This window comes from Triticum aestivum, chromosome 5B, assembly GCF_018294505.1.
Source record: "Triticum aestivum cultivar Chinese Spring chromosome 5B, IWGSC CS RefSeq v2.1, whole genome shotgun sequence".
In the NCBI taxonomy this organism is placed as follows: domain Eukaryota; kingdom Viridiplantae; phylum Streptophyta; class Magnoliopsida; order Poales; family Poaceae; genus Triticum; species Triticum aestivum.
The window spans coordinates 332272340-332287387 of record NC_057807.1 but is presented as its reverse complement, the minus strand read 5'-3'; the positions used below and the strand labels follow the sequence as shown (position 1 = coordinate 332287387).

General features: G+C 40.2%; 1 long non-coding RNA gene across 2 annotated transcripts; it reads left to right on the top strand.

Annotated features, from left to right (window-relative positions):
• The first annotated feature begins 3674 nt into the window (after window positions 1-3674).
• On the top strand, window positions 3675-6709 carry LOC123111710 (uncharacterized). 2 transcript variants are annotated; one of them, XR_006454658.1, is made up of 2 exons: window positions 3675-3977; window positions 4226-6709. It is a non-coding gene; the product is annotated as an uncharacterized lncRNA (long non-coding RNA). The 2 variants fall into 2 exon arrangements; XR_006454659.1 differs by having other exon boundaries at window positions 3675-4126.
• Window positions 6710-15048: the final 8339 nt, after the last annotated feature.

The following is a 15048-nucleotide window of genomic DNA, read 5'->3' as shown; positions in this document are numbered from 1 at the left end:
CAGTAGCAAATTTCCCTCAAGTGGATGACCTAAGGTTTATCAATCCGTAGGAGGCGTACGATGAAGATGGTCTCTCTCAGGCAACCCTGCAACCAAATAACAAAGAGTCTCTTGTGTCCCCAACACACCCAATACAATGGAAAATTGTATAGGTGCACTGGTTCGGTGAAGAGATGGTGATACTAGTGCAATATGGATAGTAGATATAGGTTTTTGTAATCTGAAAATATAAAAACAGCAAGGTAACTAATGATAAAAGTGAGCGTAAACGGTATTGCAATGATAGGAAACAAGGCCTAGGGTTCATACTTTCACTAGTGCAAGTTCTCTCAACAATAATAACATAGATAGATCATATAACAATCTCTCAACATGCAACAAAGAGTCACTCCAAAGCCACTAATAGCGAAGAACAAACGAACAGATTATGGTAGGGTACGAAACCACCTCAAAGTTATTCTTTCGGATCGATCTATTCAAGAGTTCGTACTAGAATAACACCTTAAGATACAAATCAACGAAAACCCTAATGTCACCTGGATACTCCATTGTCACCTCAAGTATCCGTGGGCATGATTATACGATATGCATCACACAATCTCAGATTCATCCAACCAACACAAAGTACTTCAAAGAGTGCCCCAAAGTTTCTACCGAAGAGTCAAGAAAACATGTGCCAACCCCTATGCATAGGTTCATGGGCGGAACCCACAAGTTGGTCACCAAAACATACATCAAGTGGCACGTGATATCCCATTGTCACCATAGATAAACACGGCAAGACATACATCAAGTGTTCTCAAAGTAAAGACTCAATCCAATAAGATAACTTCAAGAGGGAAACTCAATTCATCAGAAGAGAGTAGAGGATGAGAAACATCATAAGATCCAACTATAATAACAAAGCTCGCGATACATCAATATCGTGCCATAGGAAGAACACGAGAGGGAGAGAGAGATCAAACACATAGCTACTGGTACATACCCTCAGCCCCGAGGGTGAACTACTCCCTCCTCGTCATGGAGAGCGCCGGGATGATGAAGATGGCCACCGATGATGGGTTCCCCCTCCGGCAGGGTGCCAGAACGGGCTCCTGAGAGGTTTTTGGTGGCTACAGAGGCTTGCGGCGGCGGAACTCCTGATCTATCTTGATATTCGATGTTTTTAGGGTACGTAGGCTTATATAGGTGAAAGAAGTCGGTCGGGAGGTGCTCGAGGGGCCCACGAGACAGGGGGCGCACCCAGTAGGGCGGGCGCGCCCTCCTATCTTGTGGCTTCCTCGAGGATCTTCTAACGTGGACTCCAAGTCTCCAGGATCATATTCGTCCAAAAAATCACGCTGCCAAAGGTTTCATTCCGTTTGGACTCTGTTTGATATTCCTTTTCTTTGAAATACTGAAACAGGCAATAAAACAGCAATATGGGTTGGGCCTCCGGTTAATAGGTTAGTCCCAAAAGTAATATAAAAGTGTATAACAAAGCCCGTAATCATTCAAAATAGATAATAAAATATCATGAATGCTTCATAAATTATACACTACAGGAATCCGCTACTTTGCCGTCTGCCACGGCGGACGGCAAAGGCATGAATGGCGGACGACAAAGGTTTTTGCCGTCCGCCACGGACGGCAACAGGCTCCGGCAAAGTAAGGTCCGGTAAAGAACTACTTTTCCGTCTGCTTTTGGTGGCTGACGGCAAAGGGGCCTTTGCCATTAGCAGCAGACGGCAAAAATTGCGCTGTTAGTCCGTTAGATGGCTAACGGCAGGCCTTTGCCGTCCGCCGCTGACGACAAAATTTGTCCTGCCTTTGCCGTCCGTCGTATGATGTCAGCTAGACGTCACTACACGGCAGGCCTTTGTCGTCCGCCGCTGACGGCAAAATTGTTCACTCTTTGCCGTCTGCCACTATAGGCAAACTGACCAAATGGGTCAGCTCCCAGGAAGCACAGTTGGCTGCCACATGTCAACAACTGTATTGGGCCGCCGTCATACCAAACATACTGAACCCATCCGTGCTGATGCCGACTCGAGGATACCTCGGATCTGCCGCTTTGTCAGCATGTAATTCATCAAACTTTTTCCACGCAACACCATCCGATGTGTGTACCATCATCAGATTCCCATTTGCATCTAGTTTGGTTCTTTTGCCAGTTTTGTGCCATGTCATTTGTCTGGCCATCTCTTTGGCCATGAAAAGACGTTGAAGTCTTGGTACGATTGGCATATACCGAAGAACACTAACGGGGATTTTGGTGTGTGTCTTCTCACCCATACCATTGTCTACCACAATATACCTGGAAGACTTGCAAATGGGACAATAGTTCAAGTCTGCATAGTCAAGCCTAAATAAGGCACATCCTTTCTCACAGGCATGTATCTTCTCATAGGGCATCTTCAGTGCATGGAGGATTTTGTCCGACTGGTACAGGTTTGCAGGCATTACATGGCCTTTGGGTAGAAAGCGTCCAAATACTGTCGTAATTGCGTCGTAGCATTCTCTTCCCAAGTTGAACAGAGCCTTCAGAGCCATTACTTGTGAGATGGCATCCAACTGACGAAGCTCAGTGTGCTCGTGGAGCGGACGTTTTGAAGACTCCAACATTTAGAATTGATATATATATATATATATATATATATATATATATATATATATATATTAGTAAATGATAAGTTGATGCTATTTTGCTTAGTCACATGGGCTTGCATTTTCTTTTTCTTTTTACATTGTACAGAGGATCTCCTTATGCAATTTTCCTCTTCATACAATTGTTTGTGTTTCGGTTATCTCCACGTAGTTTCTCCATTTTAAAATAAGTGTCGTGATTTTAGTTCAAGTTTAAACTAAAACCACAACACTTATTTTCAAACGGAGGGAGTATTATTTTAGTTTGGCCAACATTTTTGTTGTGCGAGTGCCCAACAATTTCTTGCTTTGTTTGTTTTTACTACATGTTGCTGGTCCATCATGGAATATTGAATTCCGTAGCTTTTGTTCTTTGAGAAAGTCTAACTCTATTCTATAACTACTCTCTCACAGTATATTATGTAGCTAATATACCCTTGTGTAAAAATGGAATGAAAATCTAATACTATATAGGAGTGAATAAATGCAATAGTAAAAAATTATATTCACTTTCACTTCATATAAGTTACTGCCGGCTAAGCATCCCACCCGAAAAAGAAATAAATGCCAGAAAGAAAAATAAACAAATGTTTCTAAAAAAATGCTAGAAAGTGCTTATGCGCTTTCCGTGTGTTCCGTGTGGCCTCTCGAGTCTGTCCGATGCAGTCGCAAGAGAGCAGCATGTGACACATGGGATCGGGGGAAGCAGTGTGAAGTGACACAATTTTAGGCCCTGTTTGTTTGGGCTTTTGCTTCTGCTTTCGCAGCTTTTTCACTTTGGCCAAAAAGCTATAAAAGCTCCTAAATAGATGCTTTTGGAGCTTTTATGGCTTTTGAAGCTCAAATAGGTTATATTGATTCATCAAAAGCCAAAAAACTTTAAAAACACCTATTTAGAAGCTTTTATGACTTTTTGGCCAAAGTGAAGAAGCTGCAAAAGCAAAAGCAAAAGCCAAACAATCAGGGCCTAATTTGCAAAAGCTAAAGCCAAACAATCAGGGCCTAATTAATCTAGTAGTAGTAGAATTTTGCATCTGTACGGCTGTAGTACTTCCATTCATCCCTTTTTCAATTCTTTTCTCCTGATGACGTGAACCCATTTCCCATTCTCGTTCTCCTCTCGTTCATTTTTCTCTTTTTCTTCACTGATCTAGGGATTCATCCACAATTCGTTGCTAGATCCAGAATGAGAAGGACGTGGTGAGTAGGATTTGCGGCAGTGTCGTGGTTACAGGCTCTCGGCGGCGGCCAGTCCTCCACCTCGACCACACGTGCCTGCTACTCGCCGGCGCCGTCGATTGGATGGTTGTGGAGTTCGCGCCCCTTGAACCTGAGCGGTGGCTCTCCTCCAAGTAATCTCTCCTCTTCCCCTCCTTCTCCCTCCTTCCCAGATGCTTGGTCTGCTAGGATCCAGCAATCGCATGGATTTTGGATTCTTAATGAGAAATCGGCTAGTGGTCTCCTGTTATCCCCTTCCTGCAGCTAATGGAGATTTTTTCAGGTGGAGATAAGGAGATGCTTATGGTCTCCTGACCTTTCTCTGTCTTCTTTTTTTTTCTTTGCACGGTTTCTTCTTACTCATAATTTTCATGCTCGCCAGATGCAGAGGGTGTTCTCTGGTGAGGTACTACTTAGAAGCTGGGAAGGGCAAATGCAGAGTGGTGACCAATATGCGCGTGGAGTTTTTTTAGGATCAAGCGAGCAAAGACTTGCCTCAATTTATGTTAGGTTGCTCATATCCCCCTGCCTTTTTGCTTACCTTGCGTTGTTTTGGGGAATTAACTTTTTTCCAGTTGACATTCTGCCAAACTTAGATCATCTCTTCATCTTAGATTGTCTCTTCAACACATCCGTATTAATTATATGAAGTTCCATATAGCAAAAGGTGCTCAATACTTCATTGTTTTGCCTACTACCTATAACACCTATAATCTTTCAATAACTCATTGTCTTGTCTGTACTTGTTAACATTTATATACGTGAATACACATACATTTTTTCGGTTGAGGAGGCTATGTTGATGCCTATTTGTTAGAGAGACTATTCGTGAGAGTGATGAGAGTGTTAGTGCGAGAGATATTAGTAATCGCTATTTAGGTGGAATTTATCTGTGAACTTTCTCTAGAACGATCAAATATAGTACTCCCTCCATTTCTAAATATATTTTTTAGAGGTTCCAATATGGACTACATACGGAGCAAAATGAGTGAATCTACACTCTAAAATATGTCTATATAAATCTGTATGTAGTCTGTATTGAAATCTCTAAAAAGGCTTATATTTCGAAATGGATGGAGTATGTAGCTATGTGAAAATATCCATGCTTCAAATTTTTGATAGAAGAGAGATAAAAATATCCAGGGATAATAAATAACTAATAAAAAAAGTAATATTTTGTGGAAAGATCAGACATGTATATATCGACTCTATGTAATTGCACATGCATTGCCTATGCAAAATTCTAGTTTTGTTGACTTGATGAACTACATTGTAAATTAGAATATCTCTTTATAAACAATATTCTTTGCGGCAACTTCAGTTTCATTCAGCACCTTCAATCGTTCCTTGTTTATCACTCTTTATAATGCCACATACAGTTGTCCATGGCAGAATGCTTCCTTAGGCAAATATATTCCTAGCTTGTTGTTGCAAGGATGTTGTTGTCGTTGAGAATTATTTGCAGTTCTTTGACGATGTTGGGGTCCACTGTTGATTTATTATCATTGCATCTTGACGCACTTATCCTGTTTGCCACCTAATTTATGTTATTATAGATGTACAGCTATGTGAACCGAGGTTTATCTGCACCTTCAGGTAAAAGAGTTCCGATGTGGTGGTAGTTTTGTCCATGCAAACGAAAAACAGAATGTCCTTTGTGAGTGTTCATTTACTTGTCCACAACTCCTCACATCGATGTGAATGATACCATTGAGTTGTATGACCTTATAATCCTGCCCTTCACTTCTTAAGGGGTTTCTGAGGTATGGTGGAGGCTCTCTTAGTGGTGGCAGATTAATTTTTCCCTGTTTGCAGCATATTCCAAAAGAGGGTGTCGTAGTTCCTTTGTTGAATTTAATCTTTCTTCACACCATAGCAATATTTGCAATATTAGCATTTGTATGTTGGCCTTCCGAAGTTCCGTGCCTTTCTATTAGTACTTGTTGAGGTTGTGGTTCTGTTGTTGTCTCCAACATTGACTCTAGTGTTAATTTTGTTGCTTTCGCTTCTTGCACGCTTCAATTCCTTATCTTCTTTATCATTATCCTTTCTCAATTGTTTAGGAGCCTCTGTGTTCATATTTCTTCTTCCCTCTGCAGTCCTTGTCCGCTTTGTGCTCCTTGAGTTTAGAGCTTGATCTTTCTTTCTTTTTGTATGGTGAGCTGCTAGTGCTGACGTATGTTGGACTGTCATCTCTGCAAATTTGATTTTGTCAGTGACATATAAAGTTTTCTTAATAGTGTTTTGCCACTGCAGACATGTATGTGCATTTGGAGATATAGAGACTAATAATGAAGGTGTCACATACAGTACATCTGGAGATCAATATTGTTATCCGGTATGGCACTATAAATCAGTAAGTGTTCAATAGTGTTATTCTTTTTGTAGCTTTCACACTACTGTCATGGCAGTGTGTGGATGCATAGAAAAAAATCATGGTGTACAGTTCAGTCTCAGAAGAGTTTTGACATCGAAGATTAGAAGAAAGGTTGAGCTGAGACCAAATGCTGACACACGTGAAGAACAACATGAGGATATTACCCGAGGTTGATGGTGTTGATGTCGTGTCTTCAGTTTGTTGGATGTTCTTTGTGCCTTCGATCATTTGGGCATCGTGGGCGTATATTGGATGCAAGTTGATAGAGTTGTTTCCATGCCTTCGATTTGTCAGCCGTCTTGTGTGTCTGATTGTCCTAACATGTTGAAAAAAGAGCTATTGAGAAAGTGCATCATGGGTCAGACTCAAGAGTTGAATGTCGTCTTGTGAAGTTAATGTTGAATGATGATTGTGTCATATAAGCAGAAGGGATGAGCGTGTAACCATACATCTTGTTCTATGAGACTATGATCTAACAATTTTACTGAAGTATCCTGAGAAGAATGGATTAGTATTGTGTAGATTATCTGAGGACAATCTTTTTCTGGAAATATGTTGGATGTTAAGGAAGTTAAAAATAATTTGCAGATTAAAAAGAGGAAATACATAGTACTTTGATGCTTAATAAATAAATAGAAAAAGGAAATTAAAGGTTGCTTAGTTCGCGTGGGAATTGTGTTGTTCTTTTTGTAGCTTTCACACTACTGTCATGGCAGTGTGTGGATGCATAGAAAAAAATCATGGTCTAGTTCAGTCTCAGAAGAGTTTTGACATCGAAGATTAGAAGAAAGGTTGAGCTGAGACCAAATGCTAACACACGTGAAGAACTACATGAGGATATTACCCGAGGTTGATGGTGTTGATGCCGTGTCTTCAGTTTGTTGGATGTTCTTTGTGCCTTCGATCATTTGGGCATCGTGGGCGTATATTGGATGCAAGTTGATAGAGTTGTTTCCATGCCTTCGATTTGTCAGCCGTCTTGTGTGTCTGATTGTCCTAACATGTTGAAAAAAGAGCTATTGAGAAAGTGCATCATGGGTCAGACTCAAGAGTTGAATGTCGTCTTGTGAAGTTAATGTTGAATGATGATTTTGTGATATAAGCAGAAGGGATGAGCGTGTAACCATACCTCTTGTTCTATGAGACTATGATCTAACAATTTTACTGAAGTATCCTGAGAAGAATGGATTAGTATTGTGTAGATTATCTGAGGACAATCTTTTTCTGGAAATATGTTGGATGTTAAGGAAGTTAAAAATAATTTGCAGATTAAAAAGAGGAAATACATAGTACTTTGATGCTTAATAAATAAATAGAAAAAGGAAATTAAAGGTTGCTTAGTTCGCGTGGGAATTGATAAATCTTGGACTCCTTCGCTGACTTGTAGACGTACGCGAGCTTCAGTCCGACTCCTTTTCTCGTACATGGTCATGACTCTTGCTAGACCTTTTTTAGTTAATGATGACTCTTGCGCCTAGCGTAATTACATCAGATGCAAGTCTTGCCGTGCATAAGCTTGTATACACGTGACAACATGGCAGTTCAATATATTGAGACGTCCATGTTAATATGTTACATAAAATCTTTTATATCTCAGCCATTATTTTCTTGATCAAACGGTGTAAATAATATTAGCATATGTGGACGAACATGATGGCTTATTTGTCTTCTATCTTAATTATATAATAGATAGATAGATGATAGGTCCTAATCCCACCCGAGTATGTGTAGATTGGGTTCATTTTCCCATGCTATGCCCCGGATCCGACGCAAAATTACGGCAGCACCTCCCCGCTGTTCTCCTGATACATGTCTCTGCAATAAACAGAGAGGATGTGTACCCGGAGAACAACAGAGGAGGCACTGACGAAATCTATGCATCGGATCCGGAGCAAAGCATATGGGAAAACTAACCCAATCTACACATACTCGGGCTGTCCATGGATAGCGTTGGACAATTCGAAAGAACCAAGGTTATAAATATGCAAATGCATGCATATTTATAACTATGACGCTTTCGAACGGGGGACACATATTGGTTACGCATACTGATGATTCAAGACACATATATAGCTAGCTATAAAATTTCATCGGCATGAACACCGGAACAGAGCAAATAATTAATGGGGGAGGAGGACATGTCATTTGTGCTCACCCACGAACGAAGGGGCAGAGCTCGTAAAATGCACGACGAGGTCGTCGAACACCAAACGTCGCAGCAATGAAACAACTGCACATTTAAATCTACCCGATCAACACAATTATATATGATGTTTTTCATAACAAAATCGAAAAATATAAGACCTAACTAATAATTCTTCTAGTTCTTCTTCTACTTCTTCTACTTCTTTTCTTCTTCTTATTTTTTCATCTTTTTTCTACTTCTTTTCTTTTCTTCCTTTCTTCTTCTTCTACTTATTTTCTTCTTTTTCCTTTTTCATCTTTTTCTACTTCTTTTCTTTACTTATTGTTCTACTTCTTCTACTACTTCTACTTCTTCTACTTCTTCTAATTCTTTTCTAACACTAACACTAACACAATCTAGCACTAACAATTAAACAGCAAACAAAATGAAAAAAAGTAGTCCCTCACCGGAGCAATGGGACAGTCGGCGGGGGCGGTGGCGGGGGGGGGGGGCACCGGGCGGTGGGGGAGGGGGCGGGGGCAGCGGGTGGCGGGGCGACGAGGCGTCGGGTGGCGGGGCGACGAGGCGTCGGCGGGTGGGGTGGGGGCGGAGGGGTTGTCGGGCGACAGGGCAAGCAAGGGCGGTGGCGGGGCGGCGCCGGGAGGCGGAGGGGTGGTGGGGCGACGGGCCAAGCGGGTGCGGGGGCGGGTGCGGCGCCGGGCGGCGGGGGCGGTGCCGTGTGGTGGGGCGGGGGGCGAGGGCGACGCCGGGTGGCGGGGTCGGCAGTGGGTGGGGATCTGGTGGCGGGGCATCGGGGAGAAGAGAGGGAGAGAAGAGAGAGTAATTAACGGGCGGGGGGGGGGGGGGGCGGTGGCGGTCGTTAGTTAGTCTGCTCTTTGCCGTTTTCCGATCTTTGCCGTCCGCCTTTATCTCCCTTTGCCGTCTGCTAGCAGACAGCAAAGAGGTGGGGCGTTAAGTTTTTTCTAAACTGGCAGGGGTGGGGGGTGGGGGCCACCTCTCTCTTTGCCGTCAACTGACTGACGGCAAAGAGCCGGCCGATGGCAAAGGCCTCTTTTGCCGTCTGCTTTTCGGTAGCTGATGGCAAAGAGCTTCTTTGCCGTCCGCTAGCAGACGGCAAAGAGCTGGCAGATGGCAAAGTAGCTGATTCCAGTAGTGATAGATACGTTGGAGACGTATCAGCATCCCCAAGCTTAATTCCTACTCGTCCTCGAGTAGGTAAATGATAAAGAAAGAATTTATGAAGTGTGAATGCTAGAAGGTGCACAAGTTTGATCAATGATAATTTCAATCACCTTTTCTAGCACGATAATATGTCATAACAGTAGTTCATCTCATAAAACTTCTCACGATAAAGTAACAAGCAATTCACATGTCAAAGCATAGACCATCAACTTTCTTGAAAACTAGCAAACTTCATTCTTAGTCATCAAACAATTGCAATTCATCTTATTTTCAGGAATAACAAACTCCACATACTCAACTATCATATAGTCTTCTACAATTGCTAACACTCACACAATATTAATGGTTATGGAGTTTCAATCGGACACTGAGAAAGATAGGGGCTTATAGTGATGCCTCCCAATGTATTCACCTTTGGGTGATGTCAACAATAATAGTTCATGCTAACTTATATCAAATTGGGTATATATATCAGGATCTTCCCAACACGAGGTGCTTGCCAAAGGATAAAATGAAGAAGGGAAAGGTGAAGATCACCTTGACTCTTGCATAAAATCAAAGACATAAAGTAAAAGATAGGCCCTTCGCAGAGGGAAGCAGAGGTTGTCATGCGCTTTTAGGGTTGGATGCACAAAATCTTAATGTGAAAGAATGTCACTTTATATTGCCACTTGTATATGGACCTTTATTATGCAGTCCGTCGCTTTTATTGCTTCTATAACAAGAGATCATATAAAGCTATTTTCTTCACGCCAAAAGATCATACATATTTAGAGAGCATTTTTTATTGCTTGCACCAATGACAACTTACTTGAAGGATCTTACTCAATCCATAGGTAGGTATGGTGGACTCTCATGGCAAAACTGGGTTTAAGGATATTTGGAAGCACAAGTAGTATCTCTACTTGGTGCAAGGAATTTTGGCTAGCATGAGGGGGAAAGGCAAGCTCAACATGTTTGAATGATCCATGACAATATACTTTAACTGAGATGTCGGAAAACATAACCCATCACGTTGTCTTCCTTGTCCAACATCGACTCTTTAGCATGTCATACTTAATGAGTGCTCTCAATTATAAAAGATGTCTAGGATAGTGTATTTATATATGAAATCTCTTTTCCTTCAATATTCTTTCATGAATTGTTCAAATGACAAATACAGTGCTTGCTAACCTTCAATAAATTTACAACCTCTACTTCTTAGATGTGAAGTCATTACTCCCCATGGGATAAGCAAATGAGACATATATAATTTCAGATTTATGACAATCAAGTCATTCAACAATTTACTCATAGGATATAAGTGAAGCACACGAGTAAATGAAAAACTACTCCAAAAATATATAAGTGAAGATCAATGAGTAGCTAAATAATTACGTAACTATGTGAAGACTCTCTCTCATTAAAGAATTTCCGATCTTGGTATTGTATTCAAACAACAGGCAAAACAAAATAAAATGACATTGGAAGGATAGCACAACTCATGTGAAGAATCAAAAACTTAGGCTCAACCGATACTAACCGATAGTTGTTGGAGAAGAAAGGTGGGATGCCTACCGGGGCATCCCCAAGCTTAGATGCTTGAGACTTCTTGAAATATTATCTTGGGGTGCCTTGGGCATCCCCAAGCTTGAACTTTTATGTCTCCTTAATTTCGCTCGTATCATGGTTTCTCTTTTTATCAAAAGCGATGAACGAAGACGGAAGAGGGGATGCCATCCAGGGCATCCCCAAGCTTAGGCTCTTGGTTGTCCTTGAATATTACCTTGGGGTTCCCTGGGCATCCCCAAGCTTAGGCTCTTGCCACTCCTTATTCCATAGTCCATCGAATCTTTACCCAAAACTTGAAAACTCCACAACACAAAACTCAACAGAAAACTCATAAGCTTCATTAGTATAAGAAAATAGATCACCACTTAGGTACTGTAGTAAACTCATTATAAATTCATATTGGTGTAATATCTACTGTATTCCAACTTATCTATGGTTCATACCCTTCGATACTACTGTAGTAATCTGTCAAAAACAGAACAGTCTGTAGTAATCTGTATCAAACGTATACTTCTAGAACTCCAAAAATTCTACCAACTTAGGAAGTCCTAAGAAATTTGTGTACCAATCCATAGCAACAAGAATCAGATCAGGAGCACGTTTCTGTGAATTAACAAAATTAAATTACTGGGTGCAAAAGTTTCTGATTTTCAGCAGGATCAACACAACTATCACCGTAAGCTATCCTAAAGGTCTTACTTGGAAATTTATTGAAACAAAAGCTATAATACATGATTAATACAGTAGCATAATCATGTGAACATACAAAAACAGTAAGGATAAATATTGGGTTGTCTCCCAACAAGCACTTTTCTCTAATGCCTTTCTAGCTAGGCATGATGATGACAATGATGCTCACATAAAAGATAAGAATTGAAACATAACGGGAGCATCATGAGGCATATGAATAGCACATCTAAGTCTAGCCCACTTCCTATGCATAGGGATTTTGTGAGCAAACAACTTATGGGAACAATAATCAACTAGCATAGGAAGGTAAAACAAGCATAGCTTCAAAATTTTAAGCACATAGAGAGGAAACTTGATATTATTGCAATTCCTAAAATCATATATTCCTCCCTCAAAATAATTTTCAGTAGCATCATGAATGAATTCAACAATATAACCAGCACCTAAATCATTCTTTTCATGATCTACAAGCATAGAATTTTTACTACTCTCCACATAAACAAAATTCTTCTCATTCGGAATAGTGGGAGTATCATAAGAGACTTGAACACTAAAAATTGTTTCCACATTGAAAGAGTAATGTTCAGAAAAAGGGTAATCATAATCATGACAAGATATATAAATATAATCATTTCTACTTTTTATAGCATAAGTTTCATCACAATAATCATCATAAGTAGCAACTTCGTTCTCATCATAATCGATTGAAACCTCTCCCAAGATAGTGGAATCACTAAATAAAGTTGACACTCTTCCAAATCCACTTTCATATTCATCACAATAAAATTCAACATCCTCCAAAATTGTGGGATCACTACTTCCTAAAGTTGACACTCTTCCAAACCCACTTTCATCAATATAATCATCATAGGTAGGAGGCATGCTATCATCATAACAACTTTGCATATCAAAACTTGGGATGCTAAAAATATCATCTTCATTAAACATAGCATCCCCAAGCTTGGGACAAACATTAATTTCAGCAAATATATTCTCAAATATGTCATCCTCATAAAACATAGCTTCCCCAAGCTTGCGCCTTTTCATATCATAAGCATAATCACTCTCATCATTAATAATATGGATAGCACCAGTAGTATAGCAATTATCATCATCACAATGAGTAGTAGGAGCAACATCATTTGGGAGGGATACCTTTTTACCTTTGTTGCCCCTTCTTTTCCTTTTCTTTTTCACATTATGTGTGGGTTCAACCTTCCTCTTTGAGCTCCTTATTGACGAGATTGGTTGAATAGAAAGCTCCTCCTCGTTACCTGATTCATCATAAGAAATAATAGGAGGATATTGGGAAGTCTCTTCCCTTTCATTAGTATTCTCATTATCTTCTATTTGCTTTCTTTTCTTTAGGTAATTGGAAATATAAGGATTTTCAATGCAATTCTCCGCACAAAACATATAAATCTTTTTTCTAGATCAATATCAAGGAAATGCTCAAGATTAAATTCTGGAATAGGCTTAGTTAAACGTTTCAACTCTTCATAACCCAAAAGCAAACTAAGTTCATTATAATGTGCAAGGGAAATCAACTCATCACAATTTTTTGACACGATTCGGTCATGAAACAATTTGCATTGGAGATGTAAATGACCATGTTCATTGGAAACTTCACAAGTACGGCAAAGGAATTTTAAATTTTCAGCACTCACATCTAGCCTTTCTTGCAACCATTTAGTTTCCAAATGCTTATGCCTCTTGCAATATATATCTTCTCTATTTGGTGTGTTCATGCAAACCTGCACTCCACAAAAGTTGACATGCTCATAAGAGATATTTTCATCATGACTAGAGCAATCATCATTAATACTATGGATATTCAAGGAGTTTAAACTAACAACATTGCAATCATGCTCATCATTCAAAGATTTAGTACCAAGCATTTTAATGCACTCTTCTTCTAGCACTTGAGCACAATTTTCCTTTCCATCAAACTCACGAAAGATATTAAGAAGACAAAGTGTATGAGACAAACTCAAATCCATTTTTTTGTAGTTTTCTTTTATAAAGTAAACTAGTGATAAAACAAGAAACAAAAAGATTCGATTGCAAGATCTAAAGATATACCTTCAAGCACTAACCTCCCCGGCAACGGCGCCAGATAAGAGCTTGATGTCTACTACACAACCTTCTTCTTGTAGACGTTGTTGGGCCTGCAAGTGCACAGGTTTGGAGGACAGTAGCAAATTTCCCTCAAGTGGATGACTTAAGGTTTATCAATCCGTAGGAGGCGTAGGATGAAGATGGTCTCTCTCAAGCAACCCTGCAACAAAATAAAAAAGAGTCTCTTGTGTCCCCAACACACCCAATACAATGGCAAATTGTATAGGTGCACTAGTTCGGCGAAGAGATGGTGATACAAGTGCAATATGGATAGTAGATATAGGTTTTTGTAATCTGAAAATATAAAAACAGCAAGGTAACTAATGATAAAAGTGAGCGTAAACGGTATTGCAATGATAGGAAACAAGGCCTAGGGTTCATACTTTCACTAGAGCAAGTTCTCTCAACAATAATAACATAGATAGATCATATAACAATCCCTCAACATGCAACAAAGAGTCACTCCAAAGCCACTAATAGCGGAGAACAAACGAAGAGATTATGGTAGGGTACGAAACCACCTCAAAGTTATTCTTTCGGATTGATCTATTCAAGAGTTCGTACTAGAATAACACCTTATGATACAAATCAACCAAAACCCTAATGTCACCTAGATACTCCATTGTCACCTCAAGTATCCATGGGCATGATTATACGATATGCATCACACAATCTCAGATTCATCCAACCAACACAAAGTACTTCAAAGATTGCCCCAAAGTTTCTACCGGAGAGTCAAGAAAACATGTGCCAACCCCTATGCATAGGTTCATGGGCAGAACCCGCAAGGTGGTCACCAAAACATACATCAAGTGGCACGTGATATCCCATTGTCACCATAGATAAACACGGCAAGACATACATCAAGTGTTCTCAAAGTAAAGACTCAATCCGATAAGATAACTTCAATAGGGAAACCCAATTCATCATAAGAGAGTAGAGGGGGAGAAACATCATAAGATCCAACTATAATAACAAAGCTCGTGATACATCAAGATCGTGCCATAGAGAGAACAAGAGAGAGAGAGATCAAACACATAGCTACAGGTACATACCCTCAGCCCCGAGGGTGAACTACTCCCTCCTCGTCATGGAGAGCGCCGGGATGATGAAGATGGCCCCCGGTGATGGGTTCCCCCTC